Source organism: Amblyomma mixtum, chromosome 9, assembly GCF_055824585.1.
Source record: "Amblyomma mixtum isolate Tamu chromosome 9, ASM5582458v1, whole genome shotgun sequence".
In the NCBI taxonomy this organism is placed as follows: Eukaryota; Metazoa; Arthropoda; class Arachnida; order Ixodida; family Ixodidae; genus Amblyomma; species Amblyomma mixtum.
Genome location: NC_143020.1, coordinates 96,840,189 through 96,854,311, shown reverse-complemented (window position 1 = coordinate 96,854,311; position 14,123 = coordinate 96,840,189).

Sequence of the window (14,123 nt, the reverse complement as noted above, 5' to 3'; positions counted from 1 at the left end):
ACGAGTCAGAACAAGGGAGAGGCCCCTCATCCATCGCTCACGGTGCCGGAGGCTGGCCTTCTTCGGCACATCCAAATGAATGCAGCTATCACCCCGTCTCGCCTCTTTCTCTATCGCTATCGATCAGACCCTTCCTGTCCCAACTGCCCCTGTATCTATGTGGACCTGGCTCATTGCCCTTCTATTGCCCGGCTGCTCAGCAGTCGGGTTCCTACCCCCCACCTTCTTTATCCATCACCACCTGGCTCGACTGGCTTGGCGCTGAAGGGGAGGCAGAACAGCGACTCCTGGTCGCCCAGGCGGTCGACATGCTCGGCCTGTAAATTTTGGCCGAATAAAGGTCTTGTACTACTACTACTACTACTAGGTTATGCGGGTGGAGATAAGAGTTCATTATATTTATATTTACTATTTATATGTATGGAACGAGAATACACGGAAATATTGTTCACGACTCGAAGAGAAGCACTCCGATTATACCTGAAAACCTGCGATTCTCTTGCTTTTTCGTTCTTTTTTTGTGTTAAATGAACGGCTGTATGTGTTAAAAGCTGCCGTAATTACGTCCCCCTGCTAATGTAGTCTGTGTAAATAATGCTATTTGTGAGGTTCTTGTTTAGTATTCTTTCAGTGGCTGCACAGATGGCGTAACATTCGGCAGTGAAGATGGAAGCACATTGCGGAAGCCTTACTATTTCATTCAAATTCCCTTGTGCCACTGTGCTTCCAACGTAAACATCTGTTTCTGAACCATCTGTACAAAAAGCTCTGAAAGTACTGTACTTTTCCCCGAGCGCAAGAAGTTCTTCTATTACATGTTGCTTTGTGGTTTGTTTTTTTACGGAACTCTGCAAGAGTGAAATCACAGATTGCAGGAAAATTGTACCAAGGGCCGCAGTGGATCTCGTCTTCGATCAATGCCAGGTAATGTGTCTTCTACGAAGATGTTTTGGCACATCTCTTCAAAATGCAAAAGCATGTGGCCTGGTAGTTTGCGGTTTATTGTTAAAAAGTATTCTAGAAGGGCACATTGTAACTATTTGGTGACAGATGTGTTTAGGTTGTGAACGAATTTCTAGAATATATGAACACGTAAGCATGGTTCTTCTGTCTGTAAATGATGGTTGGTTAGTTCCTACATCAAGACTATTTATGGGCAACTACCTGTAGGCGCCAGTGGAAAGTTATGTAACGGATCCACTCGTTTATGATACGATGGTCTCGCTGACCATGCAATATACATCCATAAACCAGGACAGAGCGTTCCACAGAGTGGTATATTGCTAAAAGACATGTCCTATCTGCCCCCCAGTGTTTTCGTGAAGGTACTTTGTGTATGCTCAAGGATCGGAAGGCTTTCTTTTTCAGCGCGTTTATGAGAGGCTGTCAAGGGAGCTTTATGTCATACGTTATGCCTAGAAATTTATGTTGATCTTTTACGGGTAGCTCAGTTTCGTTCAGGTGTAGGGTGGAATCTGCCTTTAAGCCTCGTTTCAGAGAGAAAAAAAATGGGCACTGTTTTCTCTAAAGAAAAGCGGAAACCATTTCTGTCTGTCCATGTTGTCAGTGTATTTCACTTGTTGGCACATTGGACGATGTGCAGCCCATCTGAAGAACGTCTACATAGAGTGAATACATAATGCACCTTGCAAGTATTTTAATAACAGAGTTCTCCTTTACAACAAAAAGTGTTACGCTTAAAATACGCCCCTGTGGTAATCCATTTTACTTAATGAAATTCCTCGAAAGGGTTGAGCCTAGGCGTACATGGAATGAACGGTTAGATAAGAAGTCTTTTAGGCAGGTCAACATTCTGCCTCGGATGCCAAGCTCGGCAAGGTCTTGAATAATTCCGAACCTCTAGGTTGTGTCGTATGCCTTCTCTAAATCAAAAGAGACTGCAGTGTTGTTTGTGTACAAGAGCTTCCCGCACAGCATTTCAAGAGGAACTAGGTGATCTGGAGTGGAGCATCCCTTTTTAAAACCACACTGACGGATGTCAAGAAGTTCGGAGGATAGAAGGACAAAAGTTTATCTCATATTCAGGACACTTTCAAAGTATTTTGAGAGGCAACCGGTAAGGGCTATGGGTCTATAATTGTTAGGAGAGGTTGGTGGCTTTCCTGGTTTAAGAAACTGCACAATAATAGTTTTTCTCCAGGCTTCGGGTACTTTCCCCAATGCCCAAAATTTGTTACAAAAAAGTCTTCAAAGTGTATCTACGACATATTTGGAGAGATAGGCTAGCATTTGGTAATGTACCGTCTTTGTCAAAAGTAACCAGGCTGCATGGTTTGCTTCTAGCTTGTATAGTGGAGCCCATGGGGCTTTCCTAAAGATCAAAAGAGGTTGGAAGGTAAGAAGACACCCAGTCCTTACATTTAACGACCATTACAGCTTCAGGGAAGCCGTAAGGGCTCCACTGCACGAGCTAGAAGCAAACCATCCAGCCTGGTTACTTTTGACAAAGACGGTACTTCATATGGGTCGGGTGCAGCCTTTTTATCAGTGGAAATTAGTTCATGGATTTCTTGAAGCATGATTGAACTATTGCAAGGTTCATTTGTGCTGTCACTTGTTGTCAGTGTGTTTTTCAGCTGTGTTTTTGTATTTTAGGACTGTTTCTGTGTACTGTGACGAACTGGAAACTGCAGAAAAGTATTCACCCGAAATGCTTTCCTGTTCTATATCTGTCTGTACAGCAGGGGCTGTCAGAAGGCGAACTGTGAATGGGGAATAGCTGCCATTTATCTTTAGAGCTTTCTCCCATATGTGTTTTAATGTTGTTGAGCTGTTTATGACGACACATAATTCTGCCGAGAAGTTTTTGCGGCACTGTGACGGATACATCGGTCTTTCGCTCTCGCCTTCTTAACAGACCCGTGTACTGTGCGATGTCAGTGCACGTTAAAGAACCCCAGGTGGTCCCAATTTCCGGAGCCCTCCACTACGGCGTCTCTCATAGCCTCAGTCGCTTTGGGACGTTAAACCCCATAAAAAAAACCAAACCAAAGTTTGTTCAATTATCCTGCGTTGCATACCTACGGGAAAATCCCCAAGCATTCTTTTCTATCTTTTTAGCTTCCCTACGTTCTTGTATGTAATACTTTTTTACTCTGTTTTACTACTCCAGAGGACTGAGGGATGACTAGGCGCGCAGCGGTAATAGTACACGTCGTGAAAAGTTCGTTAAGGTTGTCTAAAACTGAGGTTGTCGGTAACTATTTTTTTCTAGGTTGGCCTTTTCTCGGAACAGTGCCCTGTAGACGAGATGCAGCTTCCAACGTCATGATTTTCATGGAGTGACTTCTAGTGAAGATGTTGATTAGTATAGGCAGATGATCACTTCCATGTGGGTTATCTAGGTCATCAAATTTTGTATCTAAAAATAGATGGCGAACTAAAAGATAAATCTATACAGCTCATTTCTCCTGAGCTAGGAGAACAACAGGTTGGTTTTCCAGTGTTTAATAGATAGAGGTCATTACACAGTATAACATCCTCAATGAATTGTCCTCTAGTGTCAGTTTTGTCAGTACCCTGAAAGCTGGAGTGCGCGTTAAAATCTCCAGATATTAGATATGGCTCTGGGTGCTGCTCCAAAAGGTCTTTTAATTCATGATTGCTTAGATTAACATGTCGCTCCAGGTACACGCAGCATACCGTAAATGTTTTAAATGTTTGTAGGATGGCTGCCACAGTTTCTAATCTAGTTTTAAGCTTTTGTTCGTGAAATGCAACTCCATTTTTAACGATGATGGGAACGCCATCCGAACGTCTGCTAACCTGCTCTCGGTTGCGGCGGAAGATATTATAGTTTTTTTAGAATGTTTTCGTGCTTAGACCCTAAGTTTGTACCTCGATCGCATGGCATTTGGAGAACGTTGGGACAGAGTAAAAGAAATAGAAAAGCGACAAGCTAGAACACACCAGGTTCTGGCACGCATCGTAGTTTCTTTGTATAGTGGACACCGTAGCGTAAAAGCCCATCGGCATTTTACTTTTCAAACGAAGCGCAGCCGTTTTAACGAAACGCTGGGCCGCGGTTTCGTTTTCTGTACGGAACCAACACGGAGGACTTGGTTCTCGGAGCGGCGAGAGTTGGCGCTGCGTATTTCGCATATCGCTATTAGGCATGCACATGAGTACGTCGGATGGCTGCCCTCACGATTTACGCACAGATGTGGTTCAAGTGTACAGTTATCAGAATCATGTTCGTGTGAAGCATGCTTCGCGCAAATCAGTTGGCTTCGGCAGCTCTGAGAGCTATCGCCATACCGTTGGCACTGAAAGCAACGTCGTGCGTTTGGTATGTACTGCCCGAAGTGAAGTTTCATACAGCGATTTCTACGGATTCTGGGAGTATATGCTTGATGCGAAAGTCAGGATGATGTGTTTCGTGGCTATTTCTTGGCCGCCTCTCCTCATTTTTATTCTCTACACGTTAGTCACGTTTTGTTCCTCTAGTCCTTCAAGAAGTACTTCTGTTACATGCCTAAGGCCGTCGTCTGCGTTAACTCCTCGCACTGTGTTCAAGGATCGGGGTGGGTTGAGTGTCACAGGTGTGTCTCCAAAAGAGGTGACTTCTGCTTACTTTTCGTGCTGGTGGTTGTACAGGATTACTAGTAGGAGGTCACCGTTTGCTGGTTTTTTTATCTTATAGCCCTGGCCTATGCTATCTGTGAAAGTTCTGGTGACAAGCAATGGTGTAATGCATCTAGCCGTTCTTCTCTGCGTGTTCAGAGTGCACTTCGTGGAACCGTTCTAAGCTGTTTTTGTTATTTGGGAAGAATTTTGCTGTCTCGGTGCGCCCTCTTTTGCAGCGGAGATCGGCGTTAAAAAATGAGAAGCCATAAAAAAGTTTTGGTGTTCAACAAAGGCGCCAGCCGCCCACCGCGGAGCCCAACATGGGGACTGGACAGGAGCCCTTAAAAAGCCCTACGCACGCCAACTGCGCACCACCACTGTAACCTAATATGGCGCGAAACAGGGTCGTCCGCCACACAATGTTAGCCCTCGCCGCCGGGAAAAAAGGAAAAACCAAGAAGAGAGTAGGAGATAGGACAGTTCTAAGAAAGAAGATCAGAACGGCAAGCGATAGCAGATCGCAAACGGCCAACTACAAATCGCCCCCCCCCCCCCCACTCCGAAGGGGAGATCGCACGACAGTGACCCTTCCGGTTTACGGCAACGTCTTAAGCGTGGGAAACGCTCGGGAGGTCATAATTGAATCTGTTCTAGGAAGGCGCCGGATAGACCCGTGTAGAACTCAACTCCGGGGTCAGTTTAGTTTGTTTTCTTTTTAATTTTAAGAGAGAGTGTAGTGTGCCTTATCAAAGTTGTAGGGCGGGACGCGCGCTTCGGAGAGCCAATCGCTTTTGTGGAGATCGCTCTGTGCATCGTATTTTGGAACTGATTTGATTACTTTTTTTAATGTGTTTTGAGGAAGAGTTAATAATACGATCAACATGGAAAGGGGCAGCACGCAACAAGGAATCAATCGTGTTGAGGCCGGCTGCTACTGGATGCTTCCTGTATTTGAGACGGACTTCGAGGTTTTAAGCCGAGCCCTGAAGAAAACAAAATTAGTTTGAGAATTGGTTCTAAGGAAAGGAAATGATGCAGTAACTGCATCACACATCTCAGTGGACAACCCGAAAAGCGCCGCAAAGGAAGGATAAAGGTAGGAGTGGAACGGAGGTAGCCTAAAAGCAGTGAAGAAAAACTACTCATAGGTAGATACTAGATGTATGCGCTAAGAGACAAAGAGGGAAATGTCATTAGCAATATATATCTTTTAACCACTCAAAATGCCCTTCTGAAACTTGCATTTGTGACTATTTTAGATCTGACGAAGATGTATCTCGGAGTGCTTTTATAGCTGCATGCATGAATTTTAAACATATGTATGTACGTAAGCTGCATTTGTTCAATGCTCTGTAACAATTTCTTGTACAATTTGCTTTTGCCTCCCTGCTTGGACCAAAAAGGTCTCCAGTATCATGTAAATAAAATAAATAAAAATATGGATAAAATAGTTAAAGTAGCCAGAAACAATACTAGCCACGAACATAACCTTCGCAAATGTGGCGCTACATCCAAGCCTTCTTAATAAGACACAATAAACGGCCCAGATCCAACTCGTCACTATACCGTCACCTCCGTTCTCCCTCCCCAACCGGGGCACTCCACAAGGAGCTCTTCTCCCCCCCCTCTTATTTAATGTAACTCTAGCCCCGCTGGCCAAACAACTGACCAACATACCTGACCTCCACTCGGCAATATACGCCGACATCAACGACTGAAGGCTCCACAGGAGAGGCGCAAGACACCTTACAATTGGCAGTTGATATCATCACCTCGAACCTGACCAATATGGGCCTTATGTGCTCCCCGCTCAAATCGGAACTGCTGATGATCAGACCACTTCCCCGGGATCCACGCATGCACCTCCGAATGTACGACGACCACATACCGCTGGTCCCCTGGAGTTGGTCAATAGACTCCTTGGACTCCAACGTCCTTGACTCCATAGGTCCTTGGACTGCACATACAGGACGCTTTGGATGCAACCTTCCCTGTACAACTCCTAGAGAAGCGAACCAAACAAATCGAGGGTCTTGTCCACAGTGTAGCCACATGCAACCATGGACTGTCGGAGAGGGAAACCTTTAATATGACAGACGCCCTCATCACCAGACACGACTTTTCACGTTCCTTACCGCTTTCTCACAAGACAAAGCTGATGCTTTTATTAGAAAGGCAATAATCTCAACGCTCCGCCTACCACAGTCGCTTAGCACAAATCACTACTCTCAACGGGCACCTACAAAACTATCTCGGAGCTCCACGAAGCCAAACGAGACAACCAGATACTTCAACTAACCCGCACAGAAACCGGCCAACATCTCTTATGGCATCTTCGCCAGGCTCCAATCTACCTGCTCACCTGCCCCCAACTATCAAATCATTGCACCTGACATCCAGGGTCCAATGCGCATCAAACCTCTACCCAGAAATATGAGCCCCGAGCTACACGGGGCCAGACGCCAGGCACGAGCCTAGTATTACAACAAGCACTACAGAGGCAGACCCGACATGTATGTAAACGCGGCACAACGCACCCTACCGGGCTATTAAGCCGCTGTCTCCGCCTACTATCGAGGATGGCACCATCGGGGCCGCAGCCACCTTCCCCACGGAGGCTGAAGGCGCGGCCATGGGCTTGGTGCTTATACACTATGCACAAGATCCCAACATCACGGATATCTCCACCGTCTCCAAAGCTGTGTACCGTCACTCAGCAAAGCGTTATCACGTCAATCGCCCGACGCATTCTCGCATCAGGACATACGCTTACCCAAGAGATAACCCTCACGTGGGTTCCTGGGTAAGTATCGATCCCCGGTAACCAGCGTGTTCATACGCTGACTCGAGAACTATCCTTCAGGCCCCAAGAAGATGGGACACTCAAACCCACGCAGGAATCCTCTCGGGCTCTTCTCACATACCATCAAAAAACCACTTATTACAAAAACAGGCGCTTGCCCTCCCACCACCTCACCGTACACGAAATTCAAAATACAGTGCAGTCTGGCGGCAACTGCAGACATTCATCGCACCTCCTTCATCGCCACCACCCCACCTTGACCTCCCTACTCTGCTCAACATGTGGGGCGGCCAAGGTACCCTCATACACAACCTGTGGGACGTTTTATGGGGGTTTAACTTCCCAAAGCGCCTCAGGCTATGAGGGACGCCGTAGTGGAGGGCTCCGGAAATTTCGACCACCTGGGGTTCTTTAACGCGCACTGACATCGCACAGTACACGGTGTGGGAATGCCCCCAACCGATGGCAGGTCCCCCATACCCAACCGGTCCGCCTCCTCATGGAATGACATTCTGCTAGTTGCTCAACCAGCTAGCCAATCATGGCAAGTGTACAGAGTTCTCAGTGAAGCACAGACGCCTGGACTCTTGGTCAAGAACAAAGGATCCTTTTTGTTAAAATAAAGCTGTCCCTCCCACATCCCCACACGTGTCAAAGGCGATATGCTGGCCACGCCCAGGTAGCACGGAAAATTAGAACAATCTTATGAAAAATTTATGCAAGTTCAGTAACATTGTTACATTGAAACGTTGCATTAACTGTTAGAAATTAATATTCAAGTTTATATGTTACACATAAAAATTAGTTTAACACTGAACATAAATATTATTCCAATCCTGGCTTTCAACTCTTGTTATAATGTTAAAAATGAACAAATGATGGTAAACGCTGCAGCATAAACATATATTTAACGTTCCAAGTCAGCAATGTCTCCTTATTGTTTATTAAACATTATTATATTTGAATCATAACTATAAAACACTGCAGATATATTTCTAGCACGGAGTCCCAGAACACTCTCCACTAATTTTACAGTAAACATGTTTTTCAACTAGCAGTGCAACTAAATCTCTTAGATTGTGCCCGCCATAGGTAACATGCTCAAGCAGATTATTTTGTTAAACTGCTTATTATCCTTTCGCTACTACCACTCATGGGACACCTCTCAGTAATGGGCGTGTAAGCTTGACTCCACTGCATGCTTTCGGAGGTAAGTACATTCTAGTCGCATGTTGTGCTCTACTGTGGAGACGAAGTGTCGCCTTCGTTGCTGGTCCTTGCAAAGCGTTGATTAAATTGTCACAATGGTGGGCCTGCATACTAGTGCAGGGTTGCTTCATTATTTTCGACAATATTACATTTACGTTGTTATAATGTTTAATTAATGTTAGAAAAAGTTTACTAGGATGTTCATCTGTAACGTAAAGAAATTATTAAAAAAGGTGATTAAGAAAACTTAATTAACGTTTGACCAAAAGAAAAATGTCACATTGGTCTAATGCTTCGGTGCTACCTGGCAGGCAGAGGGAACTGAGGGTGATTTTTAGGACGCCATAGGTAATGACGATCAAGTGCCTCGGTACTGATCCGTCTACTGCCGAAGCACTAAAAAAACTGACTTTGCGGTAAAGAGAAAACGTCACGGTCATTCACCAGAACTGACAAGCCCCTGCACGCCAGAAAACGTAGTAAAGTTTGCAACGTGGCTCAGCATAGAGTTACGTAACGGTTACAAAATGCAGGCAGGTCTGTAAATGTGACTTCCAAAGCAAACCATTTCTTGGGTGAATTAACTTTTGCCTGGGATCATCGAAAGAAAGTCGACATAGCAGCGACAGTGACTCGTGTACCATACAGTCGTGGGGATCCCACGCTGTTCAAGCGAAACTCTGAACACTGTTGCCACAGACGCCATGAACGGACACCATGGCGCTCACTATGTCTTGAAATACTCAAGTTATAGGCGGAGCTCCAATCACAAAGCAGCGGTCGCCCGGCGGTGTAGGAAAGTTATACACGCAGCTGGTACTAGAAAGTGCATGGTCTTCTGCAGTGTCCATCACGACACATTCAAGCGGTGTCTATCTAACAAAAGGTAAAAACAGGGCTAATTTAACACACAGCACACAGAAAGGCGGACAGGACGGGCGTTGTCGTTCGGAGCCCGTCCCGTCCCGTCAGTCTTTCTGTGTGGTGTGTGTTAAAGGTGCACCGAAGAGTAATCGAAGCTAGTCTTTTTAGCGCGGGAACTCGATCTACACGTTCCGAGCATTCATGGAAACTTCGAATTATTGTCCTGTGCGACCGATTTCCGTAATTTAAATCGGATTAAACGTCCCGGCTCCCACCTTTTTTTGAACTCGCCGCAGACGGTAGGAGGAGTCAACTAACGCGTGAAGTGCCTTTCAGGCGGTCGTGTGGCGGCTTCGCTTTCGCTTGTATTTTGTTTTTTAGGTTGCCGTGAATAAATTACTCCAGCCAGAGGCTACATAGCCGTAAATTAGGCCCACAGAAATAAAAATACGCGCGGACTCTTTGCTTTCGCCGACCGGTACGTATCATTCCGCCGATGGCAGAGCGGCAAGCCGCCACGGAACTGGTTGAAATATCGGTTGACTCCTCCTACCGTCTGCGGCGAGTTGAAAAAAAGGCGGGAGACGGAAGTTTAATTCGATTTAAACTGAGGAAATCGGTCGCACAGGACTATAATTCGAAATTTCTAAGAATTCCTAGAACGTGTAGATCGAGTTCCCGCGGTAAAAAGACGAGTTCAGATTACTATTCAGTGTACGTTTAAATTACAGCTATATTTACTTTTTCCTAGACAACGCTCCACCAACTAACCTTGCGACCGCGTAGCGCATACCGCTGCATGGTCGACGTCGAATGCAGGCGCTGAACTGCATGCTGAGCACGATAATACGTAGTCTGGCGATTTGCAGGCGATCACTTCGGGCCTAATTCACCTAAAATAAAGTACTCTAACGCTGTGCAACGCCTCAAGAAGGCTGAGTACAGCACACATCAGCACAGCTAGTCATTAGGTTTCTCAACACTGTACCGCCATATTTATTATTGCCTGGCGAGTAAACGAACCTTACACCGGTAAAAAGTTGTTGGTGCCTTTCGGCCTAAGCAACAGTGAACCTTCATGTTGCGCTGGACTATGCAACCGCTGTAGGAAAACAGCCAAAAAAAGTTTGTTTATATGTCATGTACTGGGGCTGTCTATAGCACTCTGGGAAGTCCCGGACAGGTGAGCAACAGTTCGCCTCACAGCCGACAGATTTGGACCGCCAAAGCGAGCCCCGGTGCATGGCCCGGATTCGAACTAGGCAGGCTGTACTACATACCGAGTTTTTCACTTAAGAAGACCTGCGAGTTTTGAAAATGGGCTTTTTGAGCTACACGAGCACTTTTTCAGCACAGCATTGTCCGCAGTGTAGCGCATCAGAATACAGTTAAGAACTACTAACTAGTAGGATGGTAACTGATATAAAATAGTGAACTTTTAATTATTACTGTTAGTCTCCTTATTTACTGATAGGCATGTGGCCCAGCGCAAATAATATGAATATCAGTTTTTAGAATTGAAACGCAGCTGCTCTCCGCGCTATGGCCCAACATATTTTGGCTATTTGGACCAGTTACGAGCACTGCAGGGGTTGCTTCGCCTGCAAGCTTTTCGAGAGCGCGTGTATTTTGACGCGACGTAGGCAAAATTGTTGGCTCACAGCACCGAAAGTAAATGCTTTTGGTTTGGTTTATTGGGGTTTAACGTCCCGAAGAAACTTAGGCTATGAGGGACGCCTTAGTGAAGGGCTCCGGAAATTTCGACCACCTGGGGTTCTTTAACGTGCACTGACATCGCACAGCACACGGACCTCTAGAATTTCGCCTTCATCGAAATTCGGCCTCCGCGGCCGGGATCGAACCCGCGTATTTCGGGTCAGCAGCCGAGCGCCGTAACCACTGAGCCACTGTGGCGGGGCGAAAGTAAATGCGTTTTCGAAATTCTAAAAACTGGCATGGATATTACTCACGAAGGATTTCACGCATCTCACTAAATAAAACTGAGCAACAACTGCAAAGTTTAGTTAACCAGCCTACAAGTTAGCATGTTTTAGCAGTACTCTGATGAGCTATACCGCTGACAATGCTATGCAGATAAAAAGCACTCTTCTAACTGAAAAAGCCCATATTAAAAAATTGCTGAACATCTTAGGTGAAACATATATGGTGTTTTTGGCAAAGCCCGTATACATACTTCTCTGCGAACAGTTTCTAACATTGCGAAATCATAAGTGAAAAAAAATGGCAGTGGCTTGGCTCTGGTTAAGCCTGGATATACAAGCGAAAAGCTGCAGTTATGCTTTGCTTGACGTCATGGCTGTCGCAGTTCGCGCACAATGCACTGGGAGCACCACGATAACGGTGTAGGCAAGCGCGTTATATAGCCCTCCTTGCGCATACGTAGTAACTGGTAAACACGCGGCTGCAGCGAAAGGTCAAACGGTGTCGAGGAGGCGAGCGCGCAGTAGTAGCGGCGGTGAGGAGGCGGCGCACATGCGCAGTAGCGCGCGGCTGCGCCGAACGGTCAGGCGGCGGAGTCGGCGCGGCGGCGGCTGCGGCCACCTGCGCCGCGCGTGACGTCGCTCGGTTTCGCGCATGCGCAGCTGCGGCAAATCTTGGCTCCGACGGCTCACGCTAAGCGCGGCTGTAGTGCGGGTAGTGAAGCTTTTCGCTTCAAAACTGCGATATTTCGCCAGCCTTCTAATCACGTCTGGCGCGCATACGCGAGTCCTGGCGAAAGACGATTGCTAAGGCCCCGCGTCGGCGGTGATGAACCTGAATGGTGACTCTAAAGATAATCGCAACAAACCGCTACGTAGATAGGCGAACAAATCTCGATAGCATTGGAACTTGGCAGTGCATCGTGTCTGCGACAGCTTGGCATGAATCTGGTCCTACTTCTTGTTGTGGCCGATCAAAAGCTATCAAAAATAAAAGAACGCGACGAGTTAATGAAGATCTGTGCGATACGATCATGTATGCCGGAGCCGAATAGTTAGGAATTTCACGCCAAGGGTTTTTTTGCGACAACGTTGCGAAGGTTTTTCTGCTTCTGCGTACACATTGTGGCTAATTACAGGGCCGCGTACTCTGTTGTGCGAACGCAGAGCGGCACATCAAGCTGAGGCAGGCAGCCGGCAGCACAATGCCCTCCACGCAGTTCAACAAAATGCCCACCCCCCCTCCACACAGTGCCAACAAAATGCCCTCGACATAGTTCATAGTAGCGCAACTTGAGTGGGCTGAAGTCTCGGCGAAACTTCGGGCCCCCTCGTCAATATATGCGTGCCAGTGCAATCGATGCAAAAGACGGAGCATTCGGGCCGATGCTAGCCAATCTCGTGCCTTTCTATCACCTAAAAAATGAAGGCTTCTAAGGTGTTACGAAGTGGAACGGCTCTTTCATTCTTTAGAGAACAGCGCTTTACCGTTTCTCGTGCACCTTGACATCCTCTCATCCATTTCCCCCAGTGCAGGGTATCGATCCGGTGTCCTCTTCCAGCTAACCTCCCCACATTTCCTTTTCTCTCCTAAAGGAGAATGCTTAAACCCACTGGTACGAAAGTTCCATCCCTGCGGTACCGGGAAAAACAGTGCTTCTAATTCCTTAATCTGCAGTAATCGCTGAGCGACAACTTCGGTGCTTACTTCCCTCCCAGCTTTCTAGAAGAGACGCTCGTCTCAGGGCGTGCCTTTGACTTCTAGATCAGCGATCACCTCTCAGCTACACATCACTGCGTGCTGCCTATCGTTGCTTGCAGCTGTGCCCTAACTTCTAGACCAACAACAGACACGCGATCACCCCTCAGCTACACATGATCGCATGTTGCCTATCCCTGCTTACAGCTAGCTGTGCTTCTGCGACTGGCGCCAGAAATCACTCCGGATAAAAGTTGTTACGCTATCTTCGTAAGTGCGTTCAGCGCATTTTCTACGCTAACAGAAGCTCGAGTATTGCAAAACTCGCGAATCCAGCAGTGCGAGTAGCAGAACGGACCGATTGTAATCGCACTTACCGTTCTTGCTGCCGCGGATGAAGCTTTGGGAAGGCATCGTCCATGCAAGCCGAGTTCCCCCTTTGAAGGGGCGACGCCGAAAACACCGCACTTCGTTGACAGGCTGGCAGCAGTGGCACCTTTGCAGAAGTTCGTTGTTTCGTGATTGAAGAGATTATCCGCCGTGTTTAGCGATGGACAGGCGAACAGGTGGCACAAACACGACGTTGTCAGGCGCCGCGGTAATAGCTGGGTTCTTCAATTCTGGTCCGACTCTAACTTGACAATAGTTTCAAGGCCCCAATTAATGCAGGGCTTCAGGAGACATCACAGTTCGACGAGCGAGGCAGGAAGGGTTTCATTAGTTCACTCAGTCAAGGTCAGTTTCCGACAACGTCACCAATAATTAAGATAATTACACCCGAGCACCACTGAAAGGGCGCGGCCATGCTGCCGCCGCATCGCTACTGCCCGGTAGACTTAGGCCTAATCTCGCGAATTCTCGCCCGCCGTGCCGAGAACAAGCGGGTGTGACCTTATCTTTTGCCTTACTTCGCACGTGTTTCATCTGAGGCTACAGCAAAAACCTTTGTTTCTTTTTTTTTTAGGCGGCGATCGCATTGTTTCACCTAAGTTTTAGGCTCTCGCCCTACCGCGCTCGACTG